This window comes from Somniosus microcephalus, unplaced genomic scaffold, assembly GCF_052327205.1.
Source record: "Somniosus microcephalus isolate GS21.2 unplaced genomic scaffold, FLI_Smic_1.0 unresolved_chr4, whole genome shotgun sequence".
NCBI classification, from domain to species: Eukaryota; Metazoa; Chordata; class Chondrichthyes; order Squaliformes; family Somniosidae; genus Somniosus; species Somniosus microcephalus.
In genome coordinates, this window is record NW_028225182.1 from 52,881,751 (window position 1) to 52,895,228 (window position 13,478).

Here is a 13,478-nt window from a genome sequence, read left to right on the forward strand (position 1 = left end):
CAGACTGGTTCCTGGGATGGGGGGATTGTCCTATGAGGACAGATTGAGTAGACTCGGCCGATATTCTCTAGAGTTTAGAAGAATGAGAGGTGATCTCATTGAAACATACAAAATTCTTACAGGGCTTGACAGGGTAGATGCAGGGAGGATGTTTCCCCTGGCTGGGGAGTCTAGAACCAGGGCTCACAGTCTCAGAATAAGGGGTCGGCCATTTAGGACTGAGATGAGGAGGAATTTCTTCACTCAGAGGGTGGTGAACTTTGGAATTCTCTGCCCCAGTGGGCTGTGGAGGCTCAGTCGTTGAGTATATTCAAGGCTGAGATCGATAGATTTTTTGTATATTAAGGGAATCAAGTGATATGGGGATAGTGCAGGAAAGTGGAGTTGCGGTAGAAGATCAGCCACGATCTTATTGAATGGTGGAGCAGGCTCGAGGGGCCGAATGGCCGACTCCTGCTCCTATCTTCTATGTTTCTATGAGCCTGTGCCGGCTCTCTGCGAGAGCACTTCAGCTAGTCCCGCTCCCCCGCCCTTTCCCCGTAGCCCTGCAAATTTCTTTCCTTCAGGTACTTATCCAATTCTCCTTTGAAAGTCGCGATTGAGTCTGCCTCCACCGCCCTCTCAGGCAGTGAATTCCAGATCCGAACCACTCGCTGCGTAAAAAAGTTTTTCCTCATCTCGCCTTTGGTTCTTCTGCCAATCACCTTAAATCTGTGTCCTTTGGTTCTCGACCCTTCCGCCAATGGGAACAGTTTCCCTCTATCTACTCTGTCTAGACCCCTCATGATTTTGAACACCTCTATCAAATCTCTCAACCTTCTCTGCTCCAAGGAGAACAACCCCAGTTTCTCCAGTCTATCCACGTAACTGAAGTCCCTCATCCCTGGAACCATTCTCGTAAATCTGCTGGAGGGTCAGTACTGAGGGAGCCTGGCACTGTTGGAAGGGCAGTACTGAGGGAGCGCCGCACTGTCGGAGGGGCAGTACTGAGGGAGCCCGGCACTGTTGGAAGGGCAGTACTGAGGGAGCGCTGCACTGTCGGAGGGGCAGTACTGAGGGAGCCCGGCACTGTTGGAAGGGCAGTACTGAGGGAGCGCTGCACTGTCGGAGGGGCAGTACTGAGGGAGCCCGGCACTGTTGGAAGGGCAGTACTGAGGGAGCGCTGCACTGTCGGAGGGGCAGTACTGAGGGAGCGCCGCACTGTCGAAGGGGCAGTACTGAGGGAGCGCCGCACTGTCGGAGGGGCGGTACTGAGGGAGCGCCGCACTGTCGGAGGGGCAGTACTGAGTGAGTGCTGCACTGTCGAAGGGGCAGTACTGAGGGAGCGCCGCACTGTCGGAGGGGCAGTACTGAGGGAGCGCCGCACTGTCGGAGGGGCGGTACTGAGGGAGCGCCGCACTGTCGGAGGGGCGGTACTGAGGGAGCGCCGCACTGTCGCAGGGGCGGTACTGAGGGAGCGCTGCACTGTCGCAGAGGCAGTACTGAGGGAGCGCCGCACTGTTGGAGCGGCAGTACTGATGCCCCGTCTGCTCTCTCAGGTGGATGTTAAAGATCCCACAGCACTATTTGGAAGAAGAGCAGCGAGAGTTCTCCCCAGTGTCCTGGGGCAAATATTTATCCCTCAACCAACATCACTAAAACAGATGATCTGGTCATTATCACATTGCTGTGTGTGGGAGCTTGCTGTGCGCAAATTGGCTGCTGCCTTTCCTACATTACAACAGTGACCACACTTCAAACAAGGTAATGTCTGGATGTCTGGAGGATGAGACGTCAGTATAAACAGGAGCTCCTTCTGGACACTCTTCCACTCCTGCCCAATTCCAGTGACCGGGCCTACTCTGAGGCTGTTGGCCAGCGTGACTTCATCACGCCCCCTGTGGGGTGAGCCACCCGCGCAACGGCCTGCCCGGCACCAAAAAAAACCTCCGATTGGGGTTCAGGGCCTCTCTCTCCGATTGGGGTTCAGGGCCTCACTCTCTCCGATTGGGGTTCAGGGCCTCACTCTCTCTCTGATTGGGGTTCAGGGCCTCACTCTCTCTCCGATTGGGGTTCAGGGCCTCACTCTCTCTCCGATTGGGGTTCAGGGCCTCACTCTCTCTCTGATTGGGGTTTAGGGCCTCACTCTCCGATTGGGGTTCTGGGCCTCACTCTCTCTCCGATTGGGGTTCAGGGCCTCACTCTCTCTCTGATTGGGGTTCTGGGCCTCACTCTCTCTCCGATTGGGGTTCAGGGCCTCACTCTCTCTCTCTGATTGGGGTTCTGGGCCTCACTCTCTCTCCGATTGGGGTTCAGGGCCTCACTCTCTCTCCGATTGGGGTTCAGGGCCTCACTCTCTCCGATTGGGGTTCAGGGCCTCACTCTCCGATTGGAGTTCAGGGCCTCACTCTCTCTCCGATTGGGGTTCAGGGCCTCACTCTCTCTCCGATTGGGGTTCAGGGCCTCACTTTCTCTCCGATTGGGGTTCAGGGCCTCACTCACTCTCCGATTGGGGTTCAGGGCCTCACTCTCCGATTGGGGTTCAGGGCCTCACTCTCTCTCCGATTGGGGTTCAGGGCCTCACTTTCTCTCCGATTGGGGTTCAGGGCCTCACTCTCTGCGATTGGGATTCTTTGCTATTTATCCCTGCCTTTGATTCTGGGCCCCACGCTGTGACTGTATTTTGTGTCGGGGATTGCCAACATCATCTGGACAAAGCCCTGCACCACAGAGAATGCGTGGTGAGAATGTGGAACTCGCTACCACAGGGAGTGGTGGAGGTGAATATTACAGATGCATTTAAGGGGAAGCTGGTTAAACACACGAGGGAGAAAGGAATAGAAGGTAATGCTGATAGAGTGAGATGAGTTATGGTGGGAGGAGGCTCGTGTGGAGCAGAAATACCGGCACGGCGCATAGAACCATAGAACAGTTACAGCACAGAAGGAGGCCCTTCGGCCTGTCGAGCCCGTGCCGGCTCTCTGCGAGAGCACTTCAGCTAGTCCCACTCCCCCGCCCTTTCCCCGTAGTCCTGCAAATTTATTTCCCTCAGGTACTTCTCCAATTCCCTTTTGAAAGCCATGATTGAATCTGCCTCCACCGCCCTCTCAGACAGAGCATTCCAGATCCCAACCACTCGCTGCGGAAAAAAGTTTTCCCTCATGTCGCCTTTGGTTCTTCTGCCAATCACCTTGAATCTGTGTCCTCTGGTTCTCGACCCTTCCGCCAATGGGAACTGTTGTGTATGTAATATGTGTGCTACTTTGAACCTATGGACAGGACTGCACTACTTGTTGGGCGTAGTGATACGCAGTACCACTCCTGGCCATAGGGGTATAAATAGTACTGTGGGTACTGATCCCCCTCAGTTCCCGCCTGTGGGCATGAAGTAAAGACCTATGAAAAGTCCCTACCTCCAACCAGTAAAGACCTGTTTTATTGTTACTGATTAAGTCTGAGTATTAATTACTTGAACAACTCACAGATTTAACACTGGCGACGAGTCTGATTCGGACCCTGCGGCAGTCACTCCACGGCAGCTTCGTCCACAGCCAGGACGTTGCAGAGAGGTTTCCACCCTCTCCACCCCACTGGAAGACATCCTGACCTCGGAGCCTCCATCGGCGACCGTCAGCTTCTTCTCCAGCTTGGTGGTGGGTAAGCCGTTGTCTGAGCCGGGCAGCGACGCGACAGGCAGTCGACCGCGTTGGCCGCACGAACGGGGCTGGGGGAGCTGGAGGAATAGGGCGCGAGAGCCGCTTCGAGCGGGAGGCGTTTCAACAGAGCGATCGCATCTCCTGATAAGAGCCGAGAGCCGCTTCGCGATCCAGCGATCGCATCCGCTGATAAGGGCCGCACTCGGGCGATCGCGGCGAAGATAAGGGCCGCACTCGGGGGCTGAAGGGAGACGGCGTTGGGGGACGGGTGAAGACCGCCAAGCGCAGGAAAACCGCCATTTTGTGGGCGGAGGACGACGGCAAGAGCGGGAAGCCGCCATCTTGGATAGCAGTAAAAAAAAAAAAAATCTGAGAAGAAGACCAGCAACAAGAAGTCACCGCAAGGAAAATACGCAAAGGTACACAAGGTGACCGAACAGGAGTCCGATTCAGACGCTAGCAGTAATGAACTGGCTAGCTTAAGCTGTAATGAACTGGCTAGCTTAAGAGTACTCAACGCTGGTAAGGGTGCAGACCTCCAGACAATTTGGGTCACTCTTCAGATAGAAGGAGTCCAAGTAAAACTGGAATTGGACACTGGATCGGCATTGGCGGTCATAAATAAGAAAGATTACGGAAAGTTATTCCAACATATTCCCCTACAGGATACGGGGATTATATTGAAAACATACACGGGGCAAAGAGTGTACCCCATCGGGAAAATAGAGGTTGCAGTGGTCCACAAGGGCGAAGACAGTCAAATAATGGACTTATATGTGATATCTGAAGGAGGTCCTCCACTACTAGGACGGGAGTGGATTAGGAAAATGAATATGGACTGGCATTTCCTACAAACAATAACGAGTGAGAACTCGGTGAAGATAGTCGGCCCAGACTCTGGAACGGATGATGGTAAGCCCAACTCAGGTGCAAAAGACAAAGTTTCAGCACAGAATTCCACTGAGCAACAACAACATAGTTTAACTGTGGATTCTGAGTCTGGCAAGTCTACTGATGTGCCCATTTCTGAGGGACACCGGGCTCGAACTCAACTCCATTTCAAACTACAACAGCAATTAGAACAAATGCTTCGCCGTTTTGAGCAAGAGTTGAATGCAACGAAAGAGTTCTTTGATATAGAGTTGGAGAATCTGGAAAGACAACAGAAGCAGCTGATGGAGAAAATGGAGCAGGAGCACACAAAACGTCTGATGTCAGAGGAGTTAACGGTCAGCCAACTCCTGCATATGCTGAAGGACAGGACTCTGAAATGGGAAAAACTTGAACACGAACTTCAATATTCAAACGAAAGGGGTTCGGAGCTCTCAAAGGTTATTGGAAGAGCTGAGGTGGCAACACAGACTGAGATGACTGCAACAGAGCAGCCCTTGGATGCCAAAAGTACGCTGACTCACGTCAACGTAGAACAACAGACCGCTGAAACAGCTGCTCCGGTAGAGGGATTGAATAGTCCGATCAATCAATCTCCAAAAGAAGTTGAAGTAGTAAAATCTCAAATGAGGTCATTAGTAAACGACTTGCTGAAAGCCCAGAAAAAGCTGGATGAAGAGGTACGCATGAAGAAGTCTCTTCAGGAAAGATGTCTGGACTTGGAACAAAAGCTGGCTAACGCCCAGCTGGGTATGGAGGAAATAGAAGACCCTCTCGCTGGCCTAGATCAGGACGACACCGAATATTACTATGTCCTGTCCTGCCCAACTTGTAACTTCGACTCCCACCATACAGAAATCATGGAGGAGCACCGAAAGTCTACGGAACATCGGGAGAAGGTGGCTCTACTACAGAAAAAGGAGGAAGAGAAGGAGGAACTGCGCATGCAGCTGGCAGCTGACAGTGGAGCCCAGAGAGTCTCCAAGAAGCAGAAAAGGAAAAGTCAAAACAGAAGATGACCCATCTGAACCATTATTACCTCTACCAGATCACACACGTGGTCCCTCCGAACGGAGCCAATTCAGTTCGGAAGTTCAAACTGTTAAATCCATGGAAGGACTATTGAATGAGTCACTCCAGCAACGTGAACCGACTCCACCACAGAGATTGAATCTGTGAACTGTTTTCCGCAGAGACTGAATCTGTGATCTGTTTTGACATGAAGTTATCTATGTATCTATGTTATTCTGTTATGTAAACCTGAAGTTATATATGTATATATGTTATTACGTTATGTTAAATGGGGAGATGACTGTAAAGCTAGGAAGGGAGGAATGTTGTGTATGTAATATGTGTGCTACTTTGAACCTATGGACAGGACTGCACTACTTGTTGGGCGTAGTGATACGCAGTACCACTCCTGGCCATAGGGGTATAAATAGTACTGTGGGTACTGATCTCCCCTCAGTTCCCGCCTGTGGGCATGAAGTAAAGACCTATGTATAGTCCCTACCTCCAACCAGTAAAGACCTGTTTTATTGTTACTGATTAAGTCTGAGTATTAATTACTTGAACAACTCACAGATTTAACAAGAACAGTTCCTCTCTCTCTACTCTGTCCGGACCCCTCATGATTTTGAACACCTCTATCAAATCTCCTCTCAACCTTCTCTGCTCCAAGGAGAACAACCCCAGCTTCTCCAGTCTCTCCATGTAACTAAAGTCCCTCATCCCTGGTACCATTCTGGTCAATCTCCTCTGCACCCTCTCTAAGGCCTTCACATCCTTCCTAAAGTGCGGTGCCCAGAATTGGACACAAAACTCCAGTTGCGGTTGAACCAGTGTTTTATAAAGGTTCATCATAACTTCCTTGCTCTTGTACTCTGTGCCTCTATTTATGGAGCCCGGGATCCCGTATGCTTTTTTAACCGCTTCCTCAACCTGCCCTGCCACCTTCAGCGATTTGTGCACATATACCCCCAGGTCTCTCTGTTCATGCACCCCCTTTAGGATTGTACCCTTTAGTTTATATTGCCTCTCCTCGTTCTTCCTACCAAAATGTATCACTTCGCACTTTTCTGCGTTAAATTTCATCTGCCACATGCTGTAGCAGGACTGTGGGGAAAGAGCAGCGGGAGTGGGATTAATTGGATTGCTCTTTCAGAGGTACTATTCGAAGAGCAGGGGACTCCTCCCCTGGTGTCCTGGGCCAACATTTATTCCTCAGCCAACACCTAGAACCAGAGGGTCTGCCCACTTCTCCCATTGCTGTTTGTGGGAGCTTGCTGTGCACAAAACTGGCTGCTGCGTTTCCTGTGGATGGCCGACTCCTGTTCCGATGTACATTACAAAAGTGACCACACTTTCAAAAAGTGCTTTGTCGGCCGCAGAGCACTTTGGGATGTCCGGAGGTCCTGAAAGGCGCTGTAGAAATGCAACTCTTTTTTATTCATGGTCAGCAGGTCCGAAGTGGATTTAATTTGGTGTCTGATGTGCAAGGCCCCATCTCCAGGTTGGATTCCCCACATAAGCTGCCTCCACTCTCGTTTCTGTGTCCGTGGTGGGGAGTGCGTAGGGACACACCCCTGCACTCGGCTAGCTTCGGCTAACCTCGGCTCCCAGCAGGGAACAACAGGAGGCGGAGTGTAAAGCGATCTTTGCAAAAGTGCTGGAGCAAGTTAGATGCGTGCAGACAGACAAAGAAGTGCGGAATAGTGCAATGTCTTCTTCTTAGGCAGTCCCTCGGAACCGAGGATGACTTGCTTCCACATTAAAAATGAGTTCTCGGGTGACTGATGAGTCCAATGCGGGACCTACAGTCTCTGTCACAGGTGGGGCAGATGGTGGTTGAAGGGGCGGGTGGGTGGGGTGCTTGGGTTGACGTGCGCTCCTCGCGCTGCCTGCGCTTGGCTTCCGCTTGCTCCCGGCGAAGAGACTCGAGGTGTTCGGTGCCTTCCCGGATGCTTCTCCTCCACTTTGTGCGGTCTTGGGCCAGGGATTCCCAGGTGTCGGTGGGGATGTTACACTTTTTCAAGGAGGCTTTGAGGGTGTCCTTGAAGCATTTCCTCTGCCCACCTGGGGCTCTCTTGCCGTGCCGGAGCTCCGAGTAGAGCGCTTGTTTTGGGAGTCTCGTATCGGGCATGCGGACGATATGACCCGTCCATCGGAGCTGATCGAGCATGGTCAAAGCTTTGATGCTGGGGATGTTGGCCTGAGCGAGAACACTGACGTTGGTGCGCCTATCCTGCCAATGGATTTGCAGGATCTTGCAGAGGCCTCTCCAGTGCTTTGAGGTGCCTGCTGTACATGGTCCATGTCTCTGAGGCATACAGCAGGTCCTTTAGACCATGAGCTTAGTGCCGGGTTTGAGGTCCTGGTCTTCAAACACTCAGGCGACCGAAGGCTGCACTGGCACACTGAAGGCAGTGTTGGACTTCGTCATCGACGTCTGCCCTTGTTGACAGTAGGCTCCCGAGGTATGGAAAGTGGTCCACGTTGTCCAAGGCTTTGTACAAGTGCAATCTAGTGTTAATTCAGTGGTAGAAGCTAGAACAGTCCCAGGGCTGAGGGATTTCAGTGACGTGGAGAGACTAGAGAAGCTGGGGTTGTTCTCCTTCGAGCACAGAAGGTTAAGGGGAGATTTAATAGAGGCATTCAAAATCATAAAAGGTTTTTGGTAGAGTAAATAAGGGGAAACTGTTTCCAGTGGCAGGAGGGTCGGTAGCCAGAGGACACAGATTGAAGATAATTGGTATTCCTGGGATGGGGTGCAGGGAAAGGAACTGTTCCTGATCACTATCCAGTGAACCTAGGAATATAGGAACAGGAGTAGGCCATTGACTCCCTCGAGCCTGTTCTGCCAATCAATGAGATCAAGCCAAAACTCGGCTGCCCGTATCCTAACTCACGCCAAGTCCCGTTCACCCATCACCCCCTGTGCTCGCTGACCTACATTGGCACCCGGTCCAGCAATGCCTCGATTTCAAAATTCTCATCCTGGTTTTCAAATCCCTCCGCAGCCCTCGCTCCCTCCCTATCTCTGTAACCTCCTCCAACCCTGCAACCCTCCGAGGGCAAAAGCAGGAACTAAGTGTCACAAAACATATTTGAAAGTTTTCTATCTGAATGCACGTAGCATTCATAACAAAATAGATGAGTTAATGGCACAAATAACTACATATGGGTATGATCTTGTGGCCATTACAGAAACATGGCTGCAGAGTGACAATGCCTGGGAATTAAACATACCAGGTTATTTAACGATCAGGAAGGACAGGCAGGAAGGAAGGGGAGGTGGGGTGGCTATGTTAATGAAGGAAGGAATCACTGTAATACAGAGAAATTATATTGGGTCAAAAGATCAGGATAATGAAACAGTTTGGGTGGAGATAAGGAATAATAAGGGGAAAAAAACACTAGTGGGCGTAGTCTATAGGCCTCCGAACAGTTGCAACGCTGTTGGACGGAGTATCAATCAGGAAATAGTTGAGGCTTGTAATAAGAGAACATCTATAATTATGGGGGATTTTAACTATCATATTAATTGGACAAATCAAATTGGGCAGAGCTGCCATGAGGATGAGTTCATTGAGTGTATTAGGGATGGGTTTCTTGAGCAGTATGTAACTGAACCGACCAGGGGGCAAGCAACCTTAGATCTGGTCCTGTGTAACGAGACAGGATTAATTAAAAATGTCCTAGTAAAGGATCCCCTTGGAATGAGTGACCATAACATGGTTGAATTCCATATTCAATTAGAGGGTGAGAAGGTTGGATCTCAAACAAGCATGCTAAGCTTGAATAAAGGAGACTATGAAGGTATGAGAGCGGAATTGAGTAGAGTGGATTGGGAAAATAGATTAAAGGGTAAGACGATACATGATCAGTGGTGTACATTTAAGGAGTTATTTTACAACTTCCAAAAAATATATATTTCACTGAGAAGAAAAGGGTGTAAAAGAAAAGACAGCCATCCGTGGCTAAGTAAAGAAATTAAGGATAGTATTCGACTAAAAACAAGGGCATATAAGGTAGCCAAATCTAGTGGGAGGATAGAGGATTGGGAAAACTTTAAAAGACAGCAAAAAATAACAAAAAGATTGATTAAGAAAGGGAAGATAGATTATGAAAGTAAATTAGCAAAAAATATAAAAACAGATAGTAAGAGTTTTTACAGTTATATAAAAAGAAAAAGGGTGGCTAAAGTAAATGTTGGTCCCTTAGAGGATGAGACCGGGAAATTAATGGTGGGAAATATGGAGATGGCAAAAACACTGAATGAATATTTTGTATCAGTCTTTACAGTAGAAGACACTAAGAATATCCCAACACTGGACAAACAGGGGGCTATGGGGGGGGAGGAGCTAAACACGATCAAAATCACTAGGGAAGTGGTACTCGGTAAAATAATGGGACTCAAGGCGGATAAATCACCTGGACCGGATGGCTTACATCCTAGGGTCTTGAGGGAAGTGGCGGTAGGGATTGTGGATGCATTGGTAATAATTTTCCAAAATTTCCTGGACTCGGCAAAGGTCCCGGCAGACTGGAAAACTGCTAATGTAACACCCTTATTTAAAAAGGGCAGTAGACAGAAGGCTGGAAACTATAGACCGGTTAGCCTAACATCTGTGGTAGGTAAAATTTTGGAGTCCATTATTAAGGAGACAGTAACAGGACATTTGGATAATCATAATTTAATAGGACAAAGTCAGCATGGTTTTATGAAGGGGAAGTCATGTTTGACAAATTTGCTGGAGTTCTTTGAGGAAGTAACATATAGGGTGGATAAAGGGGAACCAGTGGACGTAGTGTATTTAGACTTCCAAAAGGCATTTGACAAGGTGCCACACAAAAGATTATTGCTTAAGGTAAAAAATCACGGGATTGGGGGTAATATTCTGGCATGGATAGAGGATTGGCTATCTAACAGAAGGCAGAGAGTTGGGATAAATGGTTCATTCTCAGACTGGCAATCAGTAACTAGTGGTGTTCCACAGGGGTCGGTGCTGGGTCCCCAACTCTTTACAATCTATATTAACGATTTGGAGGAGGGGACCGAGTGTAACATATCAAAGTTTGCAGATGATACTAAGATGGGGGGGAAAGTAGTGAGTGAGGAGGACATAAAAAACCTGCAAGGGGACATAGACAGGCTAAGTAAGTGGGCAGAGATTTGGCAGATGGAATACAATACTGGAAAGTGTGAGGTTATGCACTTTGGCAGGAAAAATCGTAGAGCAAGTTATTATCTTGGAAAGTACTGAAGTACAAAGGGATCTGGGGGTCCTGGTGCACGAAACTCAAAAGGTTAGTACGCAGGTGCAGCAAGTGATTAAGAAGGCCAATGGAATGTTGGCTTTCATTGCTAGGGGGATAGAATATAAAAATAGGGAGGCATTGCTTCAGTTGTACAAGGTATTGGTGAGGCCGCACCTGGAATACTGCATACAGTTTTGGTGTCCATACTTAAGAAAAGACATACTTGCTCTCGAGTCAGTACAAAGAAGGTTCACTCGGTTAATCCCGGGGATGAGGGGATGGACATATGAGGAGAGGTTGAGTAGATTGGGACTCTACTCATTGGAGTTCAGAAGAATGAGAGGCGATCTTATTGAAACATATAAGATTGTGAAGGGGTTGGATCGGGTGGATGCGGGGAGAATGTTCCCGATGATGGGTGAAACTAGAACTAGGGGGCATAGTCTTAGAATAAGGGGCTGCTCTTTCAAAACTGAGATGAGGAGGAACTACTTCACTCAGAGGGTGGTAGGTCCATGGAATATGCTGCCCCAAAAAGCTGTAGAAGCTGCATCATTACATAAATTTAAAACAGAAATAGACAGTTTCCTAGAAGTAAAGGGAATTAAGGGTTACGGGGAGCGGGCAGGAATTTGGACATGAGTCTAGGTTCGGATTGGTCATGGCCCTGTGGGTAGCGGAGCGGGCCCAGGGGCCGTGTAGCCTGATCCTGCTCCTATTTCGTGTGTCTAATTCTGTTAGATTCAGGAGATGGTTCTGTGATAGTAGATTGGCGGTTAGGATCAGATCAGCCATGATCTTATTGAATGGCGGAGCAGGCTCGAGGGGCCGATTGGTCTACTCCTGCTCCTATTTCTTATGTTCTTATGAGATCTCTGCGCTCCTCTAATTCTGGCCTCTTGCGCATCCCCCGATTTCCATCGCTCCGCCATTGGTGGCCGTGCCTTCAGCTGCTTGGGCCCCGAGCTCTGGAATTCCCTTCCTAAACCTCTTTGCATCTCTCTCCTCATTTAAGACGCTCCTTAAAACCTCCCTCTCTGAACAAGCTTTTGGTCACCTGTCCTAATATCTCTACAGCAATAGATTGGGAAAAGGGGAAGTGCAACGAGACCTGGGAGTCCTTGTGCACCAGTCGCTGCAGGTAAGCATGCAGGTGCAGCAGGCGGTTAAGAAGGCAAATGGTATTTGGCCTTCATAGCGAGAGGATTCGAGTACAGGAACAAGGATGTCTTGCTGCAGTTGTACAGGGCCTTGGTGAGACCACATCTTGAGTATTGTGTGCAGTTTTGGTCGCCTTATCTGAGGAAGGATGTTCTTGCCATGGAGGGAGTGCAGCGAAGATTCACCAGACTGATACCTGGGATGGCAGGAATGACGTATGAGGAGAGATTGGGTCGATTGGGCTTATACTCACTGGAGTTTAGAAGAATGAGGGGATCTCATTGAAACTTATAAAATTCTAACAGGACTAGACAGACTAGATGCAGGAAGGATGTTCCCGATGGCCGGGGAGTCCAGAACCAGGGGTCACAGTCTAAGGATAAGGGGTAAGCCATTTAGGACAGAGATGAGGAGGAATTTCTTCACCCAGAGAGTGGTGAACCTGTGGAATTCTCTACCACAGAAGGCAGTGGAGGCCAATTCATTAAATATATTCAGGAAGGAGTTAGATATATTTCTTAAGGCTAAAGGGATATGGGGAGAAAGCAGGGACAGGGTACTGAATTTGGATGATCAGCTATGATCTCATTGAATGGCGGAGCAGGCTCGAGGGGCCGAATGGCCTACTCCTGCTCCTAGGTTTCTATGTGGCTCGGTGTCAAATTTTTTTGTTTTATAATGCGCTATATAAATATGTTGTCGTTGTTGATCTGGTGTGGCTCGAGGGTTAAAAAGACAGGATTGGGCTAAGCTACGACACACACCATGGCGGAATAGCCTCATGACACTCGCAGATGAGCTTCCAGATGAAGAACGGGCACTCGTGAGGTTCTGGAGGGTGGTCGCGGCTTCACAAAACTGCTAGGGTGAGCGAGTCCCGTCGGGGAAGGGGTAAAAATTGGAGGGAGCGGGATGTTTCCTGCTCGGTGGGCCTTTGGGGTCCTCGACCCTCTAGGGTCAGCCTGGAGTCTCCAGGCCTTGAAGATTAATCTGAAGGACACGGCTTCAAGCAAAAACCCAGGAGAAAAATCATAGGGGCATTAAAGGGTTTGTTTTTCCCCCCCTCAGTTTATTTGAGAACACTCGTTATTGGCGCTGCGAGAAAGGCTGTTTGACCAGGTGGGACGGTCAGTCAATGGCAGCCCTAGTGGGCCTCAAAGGGTTAACGCCAGGGGGTAAACTGATTGGGCAGGAGAGCTGTCCGAGCTTAGATCAGACGAGAACGTCTTCATTTGAGAAATCAGTCCGGCCTTGCTTCACCATGTTAATAGGGGAGGGGTCAGCTGGAGGTCACCAATCCTGCATGGCCTATGCACCTTCGCCAATTGCAGTGCCTGACCGAGTCTCGCTGGCTGACACGGGGTCCACAACGGGCACTGACCGCCCTCAGCAAAGGTTCGTCCCTCCGAGACAGGCAGCAACGGCAATCGATTGTAACGGAACATCGCAGCCTGAACTAGGCCCGGGCTGGTCCACGCCCAGGAAAACCCCAAATCGCTCAGTGTCCAGAACTGCCATCGAACCAAAGCA